This window comes from Mandrillus leucophaeus, unplaced genomic scaffold (assembly GCF_000951045.1).
Source record: "Mandrillus leucophaeus isolate KB7577 unplaced genomic scaffold, Mleu.le_1.0 Scaffold448, whole genome shotgun sequence".
In the NCBI taxonomy this organism is placed as follows: Eukaryota; Metazoa; Chordata; class Mammalia; order Primates; family Cercopithecidae; genus Mandrillus; species Mandrillus leucophaeus.
Window position 1 is genome coordinate 2350266 of NW_012104787.1, and position 15249 is coordinate 2365514.

The 15249-nt window shown below is 48.6% G+C and overlaps 1 protein-coding gene across 1 annotated transcript in view; it reads right to left on the bottom strand.

Annotated features, from left to right (window-relative positions):
• Positions 1-14816, bottom strand: part of TMEM229B (transmembrane protein 229B) — a 47273-nt gene extending 32457 nt beyond the window's left edge. The window contains exon 1 of the mRNA XM_011994232.1: positions 14430-14816. The gene's annotated coding sequence lies outside the window, so the exon portion shown is untranslated. The remainder of the gene's footprint in view (positions 1-14429) is intronic.
• Between the last annotated feature and the right edge of the window lie 433 nt (positions 14817-15249).

Below are 15249 nucleotides of genomic sequence, written 5' to 3' on the forward strand. Positions count from 1 at the left end.
GTGGTCTCCTGGCCAGTGGAAGGTCCAGAAACAGGACTTTTTACGCCTGGCTCTTCCATTGACACTTGTAACTCTCAGTCATAGCTCCTGTACAGTTTCTGCATCAAAAAAGTAAATAAGGGTACAGTGTCTCTGCCTCTAGTCCCAGCTACTCACGTGGGAGGATCCCTTGAGCTATGATCACACCACTGCACTCCAGCCTGGGCAATAGAGTGAGACCCTGTCTCTTAAAAAAGAACAAATAAATAAAAAACAAGAGGCCGTGTGCGGTGGCTCACACCTGTAATCCCAGCACTTTGGGAGACCACGGTGGGTGAATCACGAGGTCAGGAGTTCAAGACCAGCCTGGCCAACAAGGTGAAACCCTGTCTCTACTAAAAATACAAAAATTAACTGGGCATGGTGGTGGACGCCTGTAATCCTAGCTACTCGGGAGGCTGAGGCAGGAGAATCGCTTGAACCCGAGAGGCAGAGGTTGCAGGTGAGCTGAGATCTCACCACTGCACTCCAATCAGGGCAACAAGAGCGACACTCTGTCTCAAACAAAATAAAACAAAATCGAAAACACAATAGAACACCTTAGATTCCATTATTGTGCATTTCTGTGTTGCTTTTATGATTTTCCATGTGCATTTGGATATTTTTTAAAGTTTTAAAACATCCAGTCAAAGCAGCTATAGGAATTAATCAGCAAATTGACTCAAATGAGAAGCTGCATCACCTTCCAGATGAAAGTAGAGGAACAATGTTCATTTGGGATCCAAAGAAACATCCAGGTATAGGAAATGCCTCCAGGTATACTTGGGGGTTAAAAAAAATAATAATAATAACAAAGAAAATGCCTCTAGGAACCAGCTTCTTTGCATGAGCTAACTTGGCCTAGGGGCAACAGGTCCCAACTAGCTTGAAGTGCAAACCTCCAGCAGGTCCCCCCTGCCCTGAGGACACACCAGTTCATCCCAGAGTCATGGCAGTGGGGTTAGGAGAAATGGAAGGATTGACCCACAGGCTAGAACTAGGGTGAGACAAGACAGGCACTCAGCTCAGGCACAAAATTTAAGGGAGTGCCAAAATATTTAGTAATCAAGATAAATGATATTTTATTATTTTCGTTTATTTATTTTTGAGACAGGGTCTTGCTCTGTTGGCCAGGCTGGAGTGCAGTGGCATAATCATAGGTCACTGCAGCCTTGACCTCCTGGGCTCAAGTGATCCTCCCACCTCAGCCTCCCAAGGTGCTGGGATTACAAGCATGAACTACTGCACCCAGCCAAGATAAATAATATTTTTAAAAATCAAGTTGGTAAGCCATGACCACAGGCTATAGTTATATTGGAGCCAGGGCTGAGATTAGGGACAAGCCAATGAGGCAGGGTCCCAGGTGAGGTTCTGTAATGTTTGAAGAGCCCAAAGACCTGTCCCACTCCAGTGCCAATGGCATCTCTGTTGAGGAAGGTCATATAGCACCAAAGTCCCCTATCTAAAACCCCTGGAATTCAGAATTTTAAAGATTTTTTAAAAGGTAATGTACAGCACATATCATAAATTACATAATCCTCACAGCAGGGTCTGGGGCAGCACCCACTAATCAAGCACATTCATGTTTCTATGGTGACATCTATGAATATTCATACTGTGTGGTGTGAGCCTCTGTTAGACCAAGTCAGATTTTGCTGTCACTTGAGTGAAAGAAAAGCTTTTGGTTTTATAGTGCTTCAGATTTCAAAATTGCAGAGAAAGGACTGTGGGCCTTAACAGCATGACGTTAGGTCTCCCAAAGAAAAAAGGCAACAGACTGGGCGCTGTGGCTCATGCCTGTAATCCCAGCACTTTGGGAGGCCGAGGTGGGCAGATCACCTGAGGTCGGGAGTTTGAGACCAGCCTGACCAACATGGAGAATCCCCATCTCTACTAAAAATACAAAAATTAGCTGGGTGTGTTAGCATGCGCCTGTAGTCCCAGCTACTCGGGAGGCTGAGGCAGGAGAATCACTTGAACCTGGGAGGTGGAGGTTGCAGTGAGCTGAGATCGTGCCATTGCACTCCAGCCTAGACAACAGAGCGAGACTCCGTCTCAAAAAAAAAAAAAAGAAAGAAAGAAAGAAAAAAATGCAACAGATAGGACCCAAACTTTTGTTATAAACGTGTGCTGAAAAGAGAACTGCAAAGTCCTTGCTGGTGATCACCCAGAAGGTGATTTCTTCTTCTTCTTCTTCTTTTTTTTTTTTTTTTCTGAGACTGAGTTTTGCTCTTGTTGTCCAGGCTGGAGTGCAATGGCATGATCTCGGCTCACTGCAACCCCGCCTCCCAGGTTCAAGCAATTCTCCTGCCTCAGCCTCCCAAATAGCTGGGATTACAGCCATGCGCCACCAGGCCTGGCTAATTTTGTACTTTTAGTAGAGACGGTGTTTCTCCATGTTGGTCAGGCTGGTCTCAAACTCCCGACCTCAGGTGATCCGCCCACCATGGCCTCCCAAAGTGCTGGGATTACAGGCATGAGCCACCGTGCCCAGCCTCAGAAGGTGATTTCTAAAGGTCAGTCAAGGCCAAAGCAGAGTGATCACAGGGCTTATTTCCCAGCAGCCAACCAACTAACGTTATTAAATACCTTCTGTGTGTAAAACCTTGTACAGGGTCCTGAAATGTATTAAGATACACAAAACAGAGTTCTAGCCTTCCGGAGCTTAAAAATTAGTGGAGACAATATGGCAAGCAAAACCACCATAGAATATTAAAAAACTGAAGGAATATCATCTGGACCCACCCTTTAAAGATGAAACCAACGTTCAGAGAAGTTGAGAGCCTTGCATAAGTTAGCAGACAAGCAGATAACCGCATGCTAACAAGCAGATAGTGGCGCTGCACGAAGAGATCAGGATCTGTGTTTGCCAACTCTTGTTCACTGCCTTTTGCATAAACGCACATAATAATTGTGACCTGGTGACAAATGATAAGAGTAGTTAAAAGATCCTAACAGAAGTGGTTTTGTTTAAACGCACTTTTGCAGCAGAGATGGTCTCTGGTTTCTAAAAGGACTACAATTTGGGTACGCAGCAAGGCAGGTGAGTGACCTTCAGGCATTGGAACAACTGAAGCAGGGGTGGGTGTGTGTATGCCAGATTAGTTGTTCAAGTGGATTAGGCTCTGGGAAAGGGCATAGAAGGAGTTCCTGGGGGCGCTGGGGAGATATGTTTGGAAAAGAATGTAAAGGCTATGGAGAGCTTGAATGCCAGGGCGAAGGATGTCAATTATCTCCTAAGGTAGCATTTCCCATCCCTGCATGCCACCTTCATGACTCGGCATGGCTGCCCACTGCCCTACGGGAAATGACAGAGGGTAGTACTCTGGAGTACTCTGGAGTCAGATTAGTAATCTGGAGTCAGATTCTTTCACACTCTGGAGTCAGATTCTTTCCATTCGAATCCCAGCTTTGACACCAATTATGTGACTTGGACATGCTGCTTCACCTCTCTGCCTCACTTTATTTATTCATTCATTCATTCATTCATTCATTCATTGAGACAGAGTCTAGCTCTGTCGCCCAGGTTGGAGTGCAGTGGTACGATCTCGGCTCACTGCAACTCCGCCTCCCGGGTTCAAGCAATTCTCCTGCCTCGGCTTCCCGAGTAGCTGGGATTATAGATGCCCTCCACCACGCCTAGCTAATTTTTGTATTTTTAGTAGAAACAGGGTTTCACCATGTTGGCCAGGCTGGTCTCGAACTCCTGACCTCGTGATCCGCCAGCCTCAGCTTCCCAAAGTGCTAGGATTACAGGCGTGAGCTACTGCGCCCGGCCTATTTTTTAATTTTTATTTATTTATTTATTTTTTTGAGACAGGATCTCGCTCTGTCACCCAGGCTGGAGTGCAGTGGTGCAATCTCGGCTCACTGCAGCCTCTGCCTCCTGGCTTCAAGCGATTCTCCTCCCTCAGCCTCCTCAGTAGCTGGGATTACAGGCACCCACCACCATGCCCAGACAATTTTTGTACTTTTAGTCGAGATGGGGTTTCACTATGTTGGCCAGGTTGGTCTCAGACTTCCAACCTCAAGTGACCCGCTTGCCTCAGCCTCCCAAAGTGCTGGGGTTGCAGGCATGAGCCACCATGCCCAGGCCCAGTTTATTTCTTTGTAAAATAGAGAAAATATAAGTACCTTCCTCATGAGGATTAAGTGAGAAAGCATGTTTACTGTACTACAAAGAGCAACCTGGCATTATAAGTTATCAATAAATGTCAGTTGTTGTCATTAACTGTTTTATTTAAGTCACTTTTTTTTTTCAGTTAAATATATACTGTAGCCTTATTCTAAGCAATAATATCCACGAAATCACAGGCTTATTGTGACAATGATGGTTTTGATGATACACATATAACAAGATGTTAAATCAAAAAGTCTTAACTAAGGCAGCAAGACGCAACAGGTATAATGCACATAAGTGTGACACCAGAGAAGGACGCACATTTTCAAAAGAGGTGCACAAGGGCCCCTCTCTCAAGCTGAGGGTATAGAGGGTCAGAATGGGCAGAGACTGGGGAAGAATCTTTGTGGAGGAACTCTGGGGTTGCTGTTAGTGTGCTGTGATATCTCACCCTATCCCCATAGAGAACTGGCCCTCCTGTCGAGTTGGTGAGAGGGGGATTCACCAGGACCACTCAGGAAACTTGATGTCTGTCCCCTGCAACTGGGAGGACATGGTGGACTTGCACCTGACCACCTACTGAGACATCCAAAGGATGGGACACAAGTTGGCCATCTGCTGTTGGAGGAGCCAAGGGAGACTGCTGAGCTGGGGTCAGCCTGCCTTCTCAGGTTCACTGCGCCCAGCGATGTGTCATTGTTTCCTTGGACCAATGTGGGCCACATGCCCTAATGTGGGCTGACTTGAGGTCAGAGCAGGTCTTCTCTGAGATGGCCCCTTGGACAGACTGAAGGACCTTAGCTAAAAGAGGCTAGAGAGGTGAACCACTGGATTTCAGGGGCTGAGGAAGGAGCAATGATCTAGAATAGAGGATAATTTGCTCTTTTTTTTTTTTTTTTTTGAGACAGAGTCTTGCTCTGTCGCCCAGGCTGGTATGCAGTGGTGCAATCTCAGCTCACTGCAACCTCCGCCTCCAGGGTTCAAGCAATTCTTCTGCATCAGCCTCCCTGGAATTACAGGCACCTGCCACCACGCCCATCTAATTTTTGTATTTTTAGTAGCAACAGGGTTTCCACCATGTTGGCCAGGCTGGTCTCGAACTCTGACTTCGGGTGATCTGCCCATCTCAGCCTCCCAAAGTGCTGGGATTACAGGTGTGAGTCACCTCTGCTGGCTGATAATTTGCTCTTTTCAAGACAATAGAAGTGAGACATCCCAGCAATTGGGAGGGTAGGGAGGGTTCTCTGAGAATCTGATAAAAATATGGACCAGGAAGCTGGAAGCCAGCAGACAATGTACCCAATGAGCACTTTCCTGCCCCTCCCAGTCCAGTGACAAAGGAGTAGATGTATTTTTATTTTATTGTATTTTTTAGTTTTTTCCATGGGACTCTGCTTCATAGAGTGGGTATATTACGTACTTAGTTGAGACTATGCTTGTAAGACTTAAAGTGATCACAGAATCTTCTCCTATGAATAACCAGAAAAGTTACAGGGCCTAAGTTTTCACCCTAGACCAGGGAAAGAACTAATCCCACTAGATAAACATAAATAGACAGTGGGAGGCAAAATTAAGTTGCTTGATGAGTACATTCCAATGAGTCATGTTTCTTTATACTCATTAGAAACATAGCTATTAAAATGAAATGTTTGTCCCTGTACCAAATGAAATCATCTCTCATCCCCTTGGTAGCATGGTACCACCATTAGAAATAATGGAGATAGGGGAATAAGAGGTGAGGAGAACATAAGATAGGCAGGGATGGAAAATATTGGTTTGGTGGGTTCAATGAGAACTCATTTGCTCCCCAACCTTGAATATGATGAAATGAAAATAGAAGATGCACCAAGGAATGAAATAATCCAAGCGTCCTTAGAAAATGGCTTTGTTTGGACCGGGTGTGGTGGCTCATGCCTGTAATCCCAGCACTTTGGAAGGCCAAGGCAGGCGGATCATGAGGTCAAGAGATCGAGACCATCCTGGCCAACACAGTGAAATCCCATCTCCACTAAAAATACAAAACTTAGCTGGGGGTGGTGGCGTGCACCTGTAGTCCCAGCTACTCGGGAGGCTGAGGCAGGAGAATCTACTCCGGAGGCTGAGGCAGGAGGTTGCAGTGAGTCGAGATTGCACCACTGCACTCCAGCTTGGCAACAGAGCCAGACTCCATTTAAAAAAAAAAAAGAAAGAAAGAAAGAAAAAGACTTGTTCAAAGGGAACTGAAGACAGCCTAGCCCTAGCCTAATTCCATGAACAAAGAAGACGTGTCCCCTGCGTTCCTGGGCTGAGTATATGGCTTAGCCTTGCCCTTTCACGTAGTTAGGGCAACAGAGCTGTATATTCTCACTAACACTGAATTGCCCAGAAAGCATCAGCTACATTAGCCAGGTGCTCATATAGGTGGTGCACCTATAGTCCTAGCTACTCGGGAGGCTGAAGTGGGAGGATTGCTTGAACCCAGGAGTTCAAGGCTACAGTGAGCTATGATTGTGCCACTGCACTCCAGCCTGGGTGACAGAAAAATATGCTGTCTCTAAAAAACAAAAACAAAAAAAATCAACCAGAGACCTCAAGTTCTGGAGACCCGAGTGGCAGAGGAGCAGGGATAGGGGGAAGAATCCTGGACTGAAGCAGGCCCTGGAGTCCCCAGGGTCTCAGTCTTTTACCCAAGCTGGAGTGCAGAGGTGCGGTCACAGCTCACTGTAGCCTTGACCTCCCAGGCTTAAGTGATCCTCCCACCTCAGCCTCCCAAGGAACTAGGAGTACAGACATGTGCCACCATGCCCAGCCAATTTTGTGTAGAGATAAGTTCTCACTGTGTTGCCTAGGCTAGTCTTGAACTGGCTAGGGATTCTCCTGTTTCCGTCTCCCAAAGTGCTAGGATTACAGGCATGAGCCACTCTGCCTGGCTCAGTTTACGTTTTAAGACAAGACATAAGGAATGGTGAGTATAAGGGTGTACAGACACCACCTCTCCGATGCCCCACTGAAGTGGTTAAAAGAGTAATGACTGGGCTGGGCGTGGTGGCTCAAGCCTGTAATCCCAGCACTTTGGGAGGCTGAGGCGGGCGGTTCACCTGAGGTTGGGAGTTCCAGACCAGCCTGACCAACATGGAGAAATCCTGTCTCTACTAAAAATACAAAATTAACCAGGTGTGGTGGCGCATGCCTCTAATCCCAGCTACTCGGGAGGCTGAGGCAGGAGAATCGCTTGAATCCGGGAGGTGGAGTTTGCAGTGAGCCGAAGTCACACCATTGCACTCCAGCCTGGACAACAAGAGCCAAACTCCATCTCAAAAAAAAAAAAAAAAGAGCAGTGACCAGACCTAGTCCCCCTTCTTGAGAAGGGACTTCCTCCAGCTCTGACTTTGTCCCTTAGCTTCCAGTTTGGCCTCTTTCTCCTTTAACACCATCTCTTCCCTCCCAGCTCTGACTTCTGACAGTTCCAGACCAGCTGAGTTATTTCCTGAGAAAGGCTAGAACCTCAACCTTTCTCAGGAAAGCCTGGATCATCTGGTATTATTACCTGAAGAGATGTTAGAGAATATCTTGTCCAAATGATAAGAAAACTAAAAGCCAAAAAACTTACATCACATGCCCAGAGTCACTGAGGTGTGAGAAGAACCCAAGTCTCCTGACCCCTTGCACACTGATCCATCATACAGCACCATGCTAGCTCTCCAAGAGAGGTCAGCTCACCTTCCTTGGACCACCACCTCAACCCTCCTTCCTCTTCCATGAATACTTCAAAATGGTGGAAGAGGCCAGGTGTGGTGGTGCACCTGTAGTCCCAGCTACTTGGAAGGCTGAGGCTAGAGGATCCCTTGAGCCCAGGAGATAGAGGCTTCATTGAGCTAGGATTGTGCCACTGCACTCCAACCTGGGTGACAGAGCAAAACCTTGTCAAAAAAAAAAAGGCAGAAGACAACTTGCTTGGAACAAACAAGAATGGATCCCAATCCACTAGCTGGTCACCTTTGAATGCAGAAATCAGTGGCTCTACTTTCTCAGAAGAACAGGATAATCTAATGCTTGCTGTACTTTGCTCAGTGTAGCTGGGACCCCAGAGTCATACTCAGGTCTCTACAGCTGAATTATAATGATAGGCAGGGAAAGGCCCAGAAACTAGGTTGGAGGATGAGGATTGGGGTCAAGAATCTGCAAAGATAAGCTTCTATGACTAGTGACAGTAGGATAACAGAAAGAAAAATGTTGCCCAAACAGACCATTAAGCAAGAGGAAAATTTTGGTATCAAAATTAAATGGGGTTTATGAGATATATTCCTATGCCAAGCAGAAAGCATGTTCCCTTTACAGTAACTCCCAGGCCATCTGGTCTACTTCCCTACTGCAGGGTACAGACCTCTCCTTACTGAACATTCATTGAGATGATGTTTTTCAAATAAGAATCTGTACTTCTGTCTCCTTTTAACTAGTTGTGTTTAATCTACATCAACTCTCTCTTTTTTTTTTTTTTTTTTTTTTACAGAGGAATTTTGCTCTAGGCTGGAGTGCAATGGCACAATCTCAGCTCACTGGACCCCCAGCAACTCCAGGAGGTAGGACGATTCTTCTTCTTCTTTTTTTTTTTTTTTTTGAGACGGAATTTTGCTCTAGGCTGGAGTGCAATGGCACAATCTCAGCTCACTGCAACCTCCGCCTCCCAGGTTCAAGTTATTCTCCTGCCTCAGTCTCCCAAGTATCTGGGACTACAAGCACTAGCCACTATGCACAGCTAATTTTTGTGTTTTTAGTAGACATGGGGTTTCACCATGTTGCTCAGGCTGGTCTTGAACTCCTGACCTCAGGTGATCCACCCGCCTTGGCCTCCCAAAGTGCTGGGATTACAGGCATGAGCCATCGCGCCCGGTCAATTCTCCTTTTTATATGTTAACCTATACTGCCTCCACTTTTACCCTCTCCCAAACATTTGTTCTATCATCTGATCCAAGCTTATAAAACACAATAGATTCAGACTGGCTGGGAAATGTGGTTCATCCCTGTAATCCTAGCACTTTGGGAGGCTGAGGCAGGAGGATTGCTTGAGGCCAGGAGTTTGAGGTCAGTCTGTGCAACAAAGGGAGTTATAGAGACTCTGTCTCCATATAAACAATTTAAAAAGTAGCCAGGTGTGGTGGCACATGCCTGTAGTCCTAGGGAGGCTGAGACGGGAGGATCGCTTGAACTCAGGATTTCAAGGCTGCAGTGAGCTATGACTGTGCCACTGCACTAAAGCCTGGGCGACAGGGAGAGAACCCATCTCTAGAATTTTTTTTTTATTAAAAAAAAAAAATCAGATAGATCTCAGTTCAAGTCCCAGTTTAGACACTTACTAGCTGTATGATATGTGTGATCACTTTATCTTACAGAGCCTCAGTGTTTCCAGCTGTGAGATGGGTATAATTAATAGTAGCTATCTCATTGCTGTGAGAAAACAACATATGTAAATGCTTAGCCTAATAAACGGTGGCTGTCATTGTTATTGCCATGATCACTGAAGCCAGCTGAAGCTCTATTTGTGGAATTAAGTCTCAGAGGGCTGAAATGGGCTGTCCAAGGTCACACAAGTGAGTGAGTCAGGGAGGGATCCCAGATTTCCTGATTCCTGAAGCCTTTGCCAACCATCAGCTCACACACAAACGAATCATTGCCCAATGACCTAGAAATCAGGGTATCCGATCACATCCAAGTACCACAGCTGGTGATTTAATAAGCACTCACCATGTGTGCAGGCTATATGAAAGCTTTACAGCATCTATAGGTCAGTATAAGAAGGTCATCTCATTGCTTATGCCAAGAGAAAAAAAAAAGAAAACAAGACAAAAATCTGGAACCTCTGCTTGTGTTTTGCCCAGTGGTAATGATATTTCTTGTCCATATTTGCTTTAAGAAAGTAGATGAAAGTAAGACCAATGCTCTGGCTGCCTTACTCCTGACTTCAAAACGGCCTTTTTGATTGGGAACGAGGAGGAGAGAGATCCTAAGGACTTAGGGACTAAAATGGGGTTTGACCAAGGACAGCAATGAAAAAGGAGATGGGGGTTGTCAGTGGGCTAAAAACAAGTCCCTGTCGGTGCTCTGAAGAATGGCAGTTATTGTCAGCAAGGTGGGCTTCTCGCTGCACCAGGGCCTGTCCCTCCACTGACTGTGCAAGCAATGAAACCATGGCGCCCCAGGAAGCACATTTTATCTTGAAGCATGAATCACCCCTCAGAAGTCTAGAAAAGAATCCTCTCTTTGTGGCCCTTCAATCTCCTTGGCTGGCATCCCTAGCTCCTCAGGGCTGAAATCAAGGCCTTACTAAAACTCAGGGTGAGTGACCTTTCCGATGGAAACGGATCATTCCAGAAGCTCATGTGACAGGGGTGCCTCTTAATAACTGAAAGGAAACAATGAATGAATGGGCCAGCTAGATGGCATTCGTCATTCAAGTCTAACTGCAAAAGCAGTCAGAAGTGGATAATCCAGTATGTTCTGAATGAGGGGCTTTTGGGAAGCAAAGGAGTGGCAGAAGGTGATCTCTCCCCTCATCTTTTCATATTTATTAGCTCTCCCTACATTGATTGAAAGCTGAAGTCTTATTTAAAAAAACAAACAAACAAAAAAAACTGTCATGCTTCTAGAAGACGGAGCAACCGGAAGGAGCAATCTGAGGACCCGAGACCTGTCCGTGTAGACGGTTTGCCCTCATTTCAAAGATGCTGTCTCTTCTACAATACCAGCCACATTGGGAACCAAGAATCCTGAAAAAATATTAAACTCCCTACTGGGGAGCCAGCAGAGTAAAGGACGGTGAAAAGCTGGATGTTCAAAAACGCGAATTGTCAATGACTTTGGTTGCTCCTCAAACTGCCAGACTGGATTGTGATCCAAAGGTAAGTGGAAGCACCAAAATCAGAGGAGGGTGGAAAGTCGCCTTTCAGAACCATCCTTTGAAGGAGCAGGGGGCCAGCATCACTCTGTCACCTCAACTCCACTACATTTATACATAGGGGAACTGATGTTAAAATGAACATGAAGTATAGCCTCACAGGGGAGGAGAGCCGAAGTCCACACTATGTATAAATGCAGCCTGATGAATGTGAAAACAGGGAAAGGAGCAAACCCTCTTTTCTAGCCTGGAAATGTGATGGTTGACTTAGCCTCAGTTCTATCTATGGATGTGTGTCTCGGGGTGCAAACCACTGCCTTTTCCTTGAATCACAGCAGCATGGGGCATCCCACAGCTCAGAGTCTGAGGCAAATATACATCTTGAACCAAACACCCTGGTACGTAAATTCTATGAGTGCATCTTTATCTTATAGCAGAAAAGTATAACCTATGGATCTACTTGGGTACTTGATTTTAAACGCCCTTAAATCCCAGGAAAGGAAAATTTCCCCAACATATGCATTCTCACACACCACAGACAGTGTGCCAACTCTCAGTGGGACTCAGTTTCCCTAAGGGGAAGCAAACCAAAAGTGCCCCCCTCATACTCCTTCCCTAGAAATCAGCTTTCACTTTACTTTTCAAAGACAAAGACTGATTTCTGAGAAGTGATGTGGAGTAAGAAGAAGATCTGGCCAACAGAGGCTGAAATTCCTCAGCTCAGAACATGAGAATCCTGTCTGATATTCCCTCCTTAGCCAGGTGTTGCCACAAAGGGAGATAAGACTTTGCCAGGTCAGAAATTATCCTCGCCTTAAAAGGAAGGTTCCTGCAATTGAAAAATACACCCAAACCACCTTGTCTGTACATGGGAGGTGGGGAGAGGAGGGAGGAGAAGTGTAAAAGGATACAAACTTGAAAACAGCCAGGCTCTGGGAGGGTTAGCTATCCCTTCCCTCCCCTCAAGGACAGCCAGATCTGATATAGTTGCCGATAAGATCAAGCTGCCTCACTCTACTGCCCTTACCCAGGTCTCTCCTTATGACATCAGAGTACCCAACATCATTAGAGACCCTCTTCAGAAACTAGAGGCTGACAGTCACTAACATTCTAGCTGGAAACTGGCTACCAGGAAAAAGTCCACCAGGAAGGAGCTCCTGGGAGGTAGGCAGAAAAAAACACTTGCTGCTTAAGTGCTGCAGCAAGAGCTTTTCTGATAAAAACTACACTTTTAAAACCAACACTGAGCTTTGCCTACCACAAAAGCTGTAATTTGGTCCCTTCCTGTAAAATGACACCTTTCCCTTTAGAAACAATATGTAAATCTGATACAACCAAAATAAACACAGTATAATGCTCATTAACTCATTTAATATCTTTCATTCAAGGACTTGAGGGTCTTAACTCACTTATAAATGTAAAAATTCATGCCTCATCACTTCAAAACAGGAAGTTAGGAGAGTATCAATTTCCCATCTTAAGATATTTAAGTTCCTCAGTATATTGGAGGAACATGCCACAGAAAAGTCCATCCTCTCACCACTGGAGGCTCAGAGGTCGGGCCTCCATATCATTACTCTCAGCTCTGAATAAACAGCTTGGGATAAACCAATAAAGCCCCTCCAATGGGGGCTTGAGTGATAATCAACCCTGCCTGCCCTGTTAGAGTGGGAAGGTCCATAGGAGTGGGCCTAGCTGTGCTTCTCTGGTCTAGTACCTGCATCTGACTTTAGCCACAAATTGCAGGGCCACAAATCTATAGCTCAGGGGACTCAGTTTTCTCCTGCTACTCCTTATTGGTCCTGGAACCTCCCTTGTTCCTGTACCTATAAGTGATCAAAATCAACACTAAAGAAAGCCTGTTGTCCCCACCCAAAGCCTGCCACGCTCTCTCTCCAGTTGCCTATATCTGTCTCCAAACACAAAACTGAGGGCTAAGTCATCTCAGCACACCCCTGAGCAAGGTGTCTCTAGAGCGAAGTGTCCTGGCAGGCCCACCCTGGCCCAAGCTACTTGTATCATTAGCTCATTCACACGAGCAGGCGGGAGAGTCCTCCACTAGTCCGGGGCCCTCCAGTGCCTTCTGTCTCACAGGCAAGCAGATGTATCTGTCTTCCAACCAGGGAAAAAAATCTGAGCTCCCAAAGGGCTGTCCTGCCACAGGATAGGAGCTGGTGGTCACATGTAAGCCAGCTCAGAACTGGAGGCACCTTGTTCCTGGAGACACAAGGCCAAGGACCGGGGACCTGGAACCTGGCCCATTTGTTTTCTAGAGAGAAAGACACTGTACCACCCCCAAGGCAGGTTGCTTGGCCCTCCCTTGACCCCTCTTCCTGGTACAGCAGAGAGAAACCCAGGCCTCTCAATTACCCAAGGCTCATAGCCACGGCAACAGCTCACTTATTACTAGGGTGCTGAGAACACGAGAATTGGTGAGCAGAGCCCCAAGGTTACACCAGCAGACAACTCCCTGGGGTCCTGCTCTTTCCCTTCAGGGAGAGCCTTGAGCAGTGCCCCAACACCCTGCCCTCCTACCTCCAAACTCTGTACCTAAGGCAGCCAAACACCCCCAGGGAAACCCTGGGGAAAGAAAGGAGGCAGTCCCGGGAAGGAAGGGAAGGGGGTGGGTTTCTGACTGAGCATAGAAAGAGGGAAAGGAAGACACCTGGGAAAGAGGCCAATGTCTCCCTACCCTTGCCAGGAACCGGGCTGTAACACTTCCCATCTCAGCCAGGCATCTTCCACGGAGGACCAGAGATCAGGGAGGGCAGGTGAAGAGCTGGCAGCCAGGGGGCTGGGCTGGGCCCCGGGACATGGACCTGGGGAGTCGAGGGCGCCTAGGTGTGGGGTCCACCATCACCCAGTTTTTCCATGCACCCTGGGGAGAAGGCTGCGGAGTCCTTTTGGCAGCGTTCCCTTCCCTTCAGCAAAGTCCTCAGCCTCTAACTAGGAGGGTCCGTGGTTCCCACTCCCAAGCCCTGGCTCCCCAGCTTCCACCCAGATTGTCACCCCCTTCCAACCTCCCTAGGTGGCCTCCTGGGTGCTCTCCGCCCGGAAGAAGAGGAGGTGTCAACCTTCCGCTGCCCCTCGCTTCCCCCGACACCCCTTTGTTTCAGGCGGGGAAAGTTGCCAACGCGCACCCCCTTCCTCAACACGCCCCCCTGTGCGCCCATCCCCCGCAGGGAATCCAAGCCCGGGCGCACCATCTATCTAATCTGCGGCTCGCTCTCGAACCGGGGCAGCAACCTCGAAACCGAAAGCAAAGAGGAAGCGGGATCAGCCAGAGCCCCAAGTCCGGTCGCCCGGTCTTCTCCATCACCGTCCCCATCGCCCGCGCCCCCTGTGCTCGGAGCTGCCGGCCCCGCGCGGCCACCTCTCCCGGCGGTGGAAAGGCCTGTCTGCGGGCATTGGGGTACCTACCGGTGCGGGGCAGGGGCCGTGGGCAGGGGCAGGGCAGGGCCGGCCGCCTGCCGGGAGCAGGTGCGGCCAGGGGCGCAGTCTCCAGGGCTGGCTCCCGCTCCTCCTCCCGCGCCGGGACTCGGGGCGCTCTCCTGCGCCGCCTGCTCCCCGCCCCCAAACCCGGCGCTCCGGCTCCCCCCGCGCGGAGTTGCGGGCCGTGCCTCCCCCACGCCGCCTGGCACCCCCACGCCGCCTGGCACTCCCGCGCCGCGCCTAGTCCCGCATTGTGTGTCGGCGTCCGCCGCGGCGGCGCGGGGGCAGAGGGGCTGCAGCCGCCGCTGCCCGGGAGGAATGGAGCCCCCGGCGGCCGCGGCGGCACTCACCCATAGTACGGATGCGCTGCAAACTGCACATGCTCGCGTCTGACAGGCGCTCGCCCTGCCGCCCGGCTTAACTCCTTGCTCGCCCGCTCGCCGGCCCGGCCCGCTGTCCCCTTCGACCTCGCAGCCTCCCACAGCACGGGGTCAGCCCAGCCACGGGCGCCTAGGAGCCCGCCCCCTGCCTGGGCCGCGGTGCAGGTGGCTGAGGTGCAGGGCTCTTCGGCCCTCCCTGTCTTAGCCAACCCGCCTGCATTTGAGTGTCTGTCAGGCCCGGAGCTTGTAGCTGGGACCAGGCGTGCAACATCCACTGTGGGTATCATTGCAGGCCTGGGCTACCTGAGGGCCACGAACCACGTGGTGTGGCAGACCCACCCACCTTGTGCCAGCACTGTGGACCCTGCCGTCAGTTCATGCAAACAGCCATGTAAGGTCGTTTGTTTATCCCCATTTCCAAGAAGGAG